Here is a 6,461-nt window from a genome sequence, read left to right as displayed (position 1 = left end):
TTAACTTCTTCGGCTTTAAATATTCAATAAATTTTTAATTAAAATGTTTGAATATAAAGTACTGTTTAAATAATTCTAGTGTTCTTATTCCCCTTTTCCTATGACTAATGATTGAGAAAGCATAGTCAATTTTCTCAAAAATTATTTGAAGCTGTTTAGCTTTTTTATCTCAAAAATGAGCATATTACTGATGATACATACTTTTTTCTTTATTTTATTTATGTATGTATTTATTTATTTGTCAATTTAAGTGTAGTTGGTATATAATCTTCTATTGGTTATATTACTTTTAGGCATACAATATAGTGATTTGACATTTTTATACCTTTACGATTTGATCATTTCACTAATTCTAGCAATCATCTGTCACCATGTAAACTTATCACAATATTATTGGCTATATTCCCCTTCCCCTCTCTTCTGATAATCATCCTTTTGGACTCTGTTACTATGAGTCTGTTTTTGTTTTGTTTGTTTTATTTTGTTTTTAGATTCCGCATATAGGTGAAACTATGTAGTATTTGTCTTTCTCTGCCTTACTTTACTCAGCATAAATACCCTCTAGATCCATCCCTAGTGTCACAAATGGCAAGATTTCTTTATTTTTCATTGCTGCATAATATTCTATCATCTATCTATCATCTATCTATCTATCTATCTATCTATCTATCTATCTATCTATCTATCTATCTATCACATCTTCTTTATCTATTCATCTATCGATGGACACATAGGTTGTTTCCATGTCTTGGCTATTGTAAATAATGCTGCAATGAGCATAGGGGTGCATATATCTTTTAAAATTAGTGTTCTCATTTTTTTTGGATAAATACCCAGAAGTGGAATCTCTGGGTCATATGGTACTTCTGTTTTTAATTTTTTGAGGAATCTCCATGTTTTTTCTATAGTGGCTACACCACCAACAGTGCACAAGTGTTCTCTTTTCTCCACATCCTCACCAATCCATGTTATTTGTTGACTTTCTGATAGTCATACTTTTCTCATCACCTTTAATTAAGAACAGTTAGCATGAGAAGTTACAGAGGAGGATATAAAGAGGTCTACAGAGTGTTTATACTTCAAGTTGGTTTACAATCTTTTCAAATGTTTTAATGTTAGTATGTCTATAAATCATTCTCTACATACATTTTCTAATTTGTGCTGCCATTTTCCAGGATTTCTTCTATGAAGCTGATTTTTATATGTAGTCTATCAAAATTGATTATAAAAATACTAATGCATGATCTTGGGCACATCATATGAGCTTGTGTGTATTGATTGCTCCAGTTTGTAAATTTCACATTTGAGGAAAATAAGAGTTGTAGTGAAATATACTTTGATGATAAGGAGGAGAGTTTTCCTCAGAAAATTAAAAGTAGAACGCTATCCAAAGATTGTTTACAAAACACACCATTGTCCAGAAGTCAGCTCCATAAATACTACAGAGATGTAAAAATTATTCCCCTTGCTCCTTAATAATAAAAGATCCCTCAGTAACTTTGAGTTTGGTTACTTATGTAAAGAATTGAGTAGAAAGGATTGTTACTAATGGCTGACTTCATTTTTCTCACTTCGTTTTACCCACAATAAGTTGTGTTTTGAAGCAAATTCTGCTTAGGATTTCAGGATTTGGAGCAAAAATGAAATTGGAGTACGGTCTCCAAAATCATGTTCTTTCTATAAAAATATAATCACACACAACTCCTGGACCTGGGTTCTCATGAGAGTCACAGGACTCCTATAGTAAACAATGAAAGATGAATAGAGATAAGATATGAGAAAGATTAAAAAAGAAACCCTTCCAATATTATGTCATCACCAGGCACTCTGTAATACATGATTAGTTTCTCTGAAAGTAACTTCTGGATATTTAATCTTTTTTCAAAAAAGTGTTATTTTGTCTCATCTTCAGAGCTTTTGGGGATTAAAAACAGAAAGCATCGTGTTATAGGAAGTAGCTAGCAAGTTAGGTATTAGAAATCAAAGCCTTCCAGATGATGCCAAAGATATCAATGGAATGACAACAGTAATGGTACCGATGATGCAGAAACAGATCCAGTCCTGGTTTAACTGCTCTTGTACCCACTTTGCTTTACCAGAACAAATTCTTTCCAAGAAATCCAGATTGGCTTCTCCAATTGACTTTCCAGAATATGATTTCCTGCCTTCTAGCTAGTGACAGAAAAATTTAATCTCCTGAGAGGAATGTCTTTAAAATCTTTTCCTTTTTTGGACCAGAGCACAGGTGATGAAATTTTTTTTAAACAATTAAGCTTGCTTTTTATTTTTGTTTGTCTGTGCAAACCTGCTTTCCACCTCATGATTACTTCTTCCAATTGAGATCTGGTTCACAAGGCCACAAGATTAAGCCACCCACCCTCCTTTGATTCTCTCATGTTTCAGTTAGGAATTCTTACAGGAGGAAGGAACATTACCATCACTTTGTCCAACTCCCTCATTTATAAGATGATGAGACATGATCAGAAATATGAAGAGACCTGTTCAAGGTAATGCAGCTAAAGTAGTCGTAAAGCTTGGTTTAGATTTTGGGGGTGGGGGGAGAACTCTTTGTTATACATTCATTTGTCATGCAGCTCTTTCTCATATCATTTTAACTGTTTGTTATATACATGTTGTTGAATAATGGCCATTTTTTCCCCCTCCTAACAGAATAATATAGACACAATTTGTTCTGGATAGTGTTAAGCTGGCATCATTGGTAATGTTGGCTGCCTACACCTTATTCCTTGTTGGACAAAGAATGGGGTGAGGAATTACTCATTATTCTTGATGTCCAGAAAAAGTAGAGATGGCAGGTGCTTGCTTTTGCAGCTTTTGAAGAAGCTAAGATAAGGTGTATTGCATTAATATCACCAGTCAGACACTCTCAGCCAGTAAGTCTGCTCTGGGGGGAGTGACACAAAGATGTAGGCACAAAGGGGATGTTTGTCCAGGTGCAAATAGTAGAGACAACTGTTCCAGAGTCAGCACTGGCAATGGCGTCAGTGGCTGGCAATGTCCAAAACTGGCGTGGGCAACGCCTGGCATCCCACAGTTGCGGCCATAATGTTCATCCTGTTGTTTCCTGAGGAGTAATTTTAGCTGTGTTCCCAGTGCTCAGTGTTTCTTGCTTCCTGCTTATTTTCTAGATTTTCTGAAAATTCTGTGAGTATCCAATAACTGTTTTAAGAAATTCCTTTTTGGATTTAACTCATGCAGAGTTAGTTTTGGTTACTTCCACTGAGAAGCTCTGATAGTTACATGGCTTGAATAGAGAAAGTAAGTTTTGCTTTCTGGGTCTGGGAAGAGCCAGTGAATAAGCTTACTTGGGTTTAGACATCACTAGCAGGGAGCCAGCTTAATTTCTCAACTGCCAAAGAGTCCTGGCTGTCCTTTCTAGCCTTTCCAGAATTTTCGTTATATAATCAGCAAAATATTGCAAGTAAAATATGTTTGCCTCTCCCTCTCCACTTTCTTTTTTTCAGATGGTGGGTTCAGTTCTTCCTCCTTAATGGAAGCTTTCCAAAGGCTTTGCTATGAAATTATGCACATCATGTAAAGATCTATAGAAATTTACTAAATTTTTGTTTTATTAGTATAAGTCTCCCTACCACCGTCATTCGTTCTAAGTGGTAAGAGCACTGAAGCAGAAGGCTGGAGAACATAGACCCCAGTTCTTTCCCAATCGATTTGCCAGTTTGTAAATGACTTCATCTTTTTGGTTTCCCATGTATAAAATGTGAGAACGGAAACCTGCGGAGGGTGGGCAGTATCACTTTTTCTATTACTTCTTGCTTCACAGAATCTGATTCTACGAGAAAACATTACAACAAAGAAAACTTTGCCCTGTTCTCTTCTCTCCAGCCTCCCAAAATAAGCATCATTATCCATCCTTTAATAAAATATAACGGGAAAAAAAGGGCAATAAAAGCAGAGAAAGAAAAGAAAAACACCTTGTTTTATTTTGATGGAAGCTCATGAAATATAGAACTTAGTTTCAATTTTCTGGAGTTTTGCACAATCAGTTAAACTTAATTATTGCCTAAAGGAATGAGACACGGCACAATTCTAAGTTTTTTAAAGAATTCTATTCATTGAAATAAAGGAGCCAGGCATAGGTAGAGTGATATTTTTACAAAGCACTAGACTTGTAATTTTCCAACATCTGCAGGGAGTTAAAAAACAATCACTGCGATCATTTCAGTTACTCTGAAGCCAGCAATATGTGAGTAATCCTTGGGTGCTTTATGGGTCCTACAAAATCATCAAATAGATTTTCAAAAGCATTTGCAGTAAGAACCACACCTCTTTTTTTCTGGGCATGGAAAAACCACGTAAAATAGACTCTCAATGAAGCCAGCATTGTAAGGAATGGACATAGAGTTTATTTTTAGAGACCGAGTTGCCATTAGTACATAGGTAGACGCTTTTTAGTCTGACTTAAACACACAAGAAACACCTTCCTGACCATGGATAGAGCAAGGGCTTGTCTCCACCCTACACAGAATACAAAATAAAGAAGTCTCAAGAATAGGGACACACGTAATAAAAACATTGATGGGTGATTCTCTTTTGACACAATTTGTTAAGTGGTAGCTGGTTAATGAGGTCTGAAACTGTCAGAAATAAATAGGTGTGCTCTGCTCTAACTTCAGCATGAGGCAATAGCAGGCTCATGCTTTTCAGCTATTTCAGTTTATTTTGGACACCTTTCCAATCTACTCAGTGTTGCCTTAGTGAGAATGGTTCACAGACTTCCAGCTGTCTGTCTCCTCTCTGAGAGGTCTGCGGAGCTGCCACACGAGTCCTTCCTTTATTGGAAGCCGACATGGTACTAATAAAGAACTGCTGGAAAACAGCTGGAATTAGGACATTGAAGCTTGGGAAATATTAGGAAAAGATAGCTTAGTTATGCACTAGCCTTGAGCATTTTTAGAAGGTGTGAGGTACTTTTTTGCTTCTAATTAAAACCAGAGGAAACTCTGCATGAAGACAAGACTTACATACAATAAAGAAGGTGAGTATTTGGACAGACTTTCTCCTTGGTATTTACTTCATTTATATACTGACTTTTCAAGTTCTTTAATAGGGGAAATCTACTTTCATTCAACTTTTCAAACTGAGCAGTAAAATGACCATGGTCGTAGGAGAGATGGTCTAATGATTTAAATTCATATTAAGGCACACATGACCGACATTAAATTATTTTCTGAAGGCTGATTAGGATACGAAAAAAAGGGGTAAGATGAAAAGAACACTAAGAGACTCAGAGTCTAAAAAATAAAGTCTTGGAAGTTGGTCAGGAAGCATAATTCATCCAAAAACATGGGGAAAACAGGTGTTTAGTAGAAAGTTGTGAGATGCTTGATGCTTATCCACTAGGTTTACAGAGAAGGTAACTTCTGTTTTAATGGGAAATCCTTGGTCAGGCATGACCTCATGTCCAAAGAATACGTCACGTAAATGTTAGCAACAGAAATCCCAGTAGGATTTTTGTTTATTGCCTGTCTTCACCTCTGGTCCATGAACATCTCGAAGGTAAGAGGTATTATCGTTCTATTCACCACTAGATCCTTAGCACCTGAAAAGCACCTGGTACGTGGTAAAGGCTCAATGAATATTTGTTATAGGAAGAATGGAAGCAAGCAAAGGAGGAAGAAAGAACCGGGGGCCCATTGAGACCACTTGATGGCAGGATATTTTCAATAGTCCCATCAGCATTTAGCTATCTTCAAGAAATCTGTCTGTGGTGTGTACAAATGGAATCACAACACCTTGAAGGAGGTGTGGTTATAAGATAGCTGTCACAATATCCTCTTGACAAAATTTGTCCCACAAAATTTGTTCACTCTCCAAAAGCTCCTTCTGGATTCTGACTTACTTCCACTATTTAGTTCCTCCCTCCTGGAGCAGCTAGATATATCCACATCACCTGTCATGCTGCCCTTTGACTTATATATCACAACTGATCCTCAACGGAGGTCCTATCTTTATTCCCAGAATCTACCACAGAGCCTTTAGACACCAAGTCTGCACAAAACAGATTAAGCAGCAAACTTTCAATCAAGTATGACCCCAGTCTAGGTGCTGCCCAACCTCATCAGGTCCTATGTTCACAAAATTGTCTAAATTGGAGAGTGAGATTAAATCTTCATGGAAGGAACTAATGGGGCCACCCGTGAGGAGCTAGCAGCAGCAGAGACTGAGGGAAGGGGAAAAGAGTAGAAAAAAAAAGTTCCATGGGATCTGGTAGCATGGACATGGGGATAGGAGTGAAAAAGTTCTATATACTTTAAAATCTGGCTCTGGATTTGTTCTCTCCCAAATGCTGACCATATTGGCCTTTAAAACATTTAGAGAGGTGCACAACTGTGTAAGCAAAGCACATTGAGAACAGTTTTAGTAATTTCTCAATAAAGAATTACCTGTAATTCTCTATGGAACCTCCTGTTTTGCAAGCC

Source organism: Pteropus vampyrus, unplaced genomic scaffold (genome assembly GCF_000151845.1).
Source record: "Pteropus vampyrus isolate Shadow unplaced genomic scaffold, Pvam_2.0 Scaffold408, whole genome shotgun sequence".
Classification (NCBI taxonomy): Eukaryota; Metazoa; Chordata; class Mammalia; order Chiroptera; family Pteropodidae; genus Pteropus; species Pteropus vampyrus.
The sequence above is the reverse complement of the archived record's forward strand: the minus strand, read 5'-3'. Positions refer to the sequence as shown.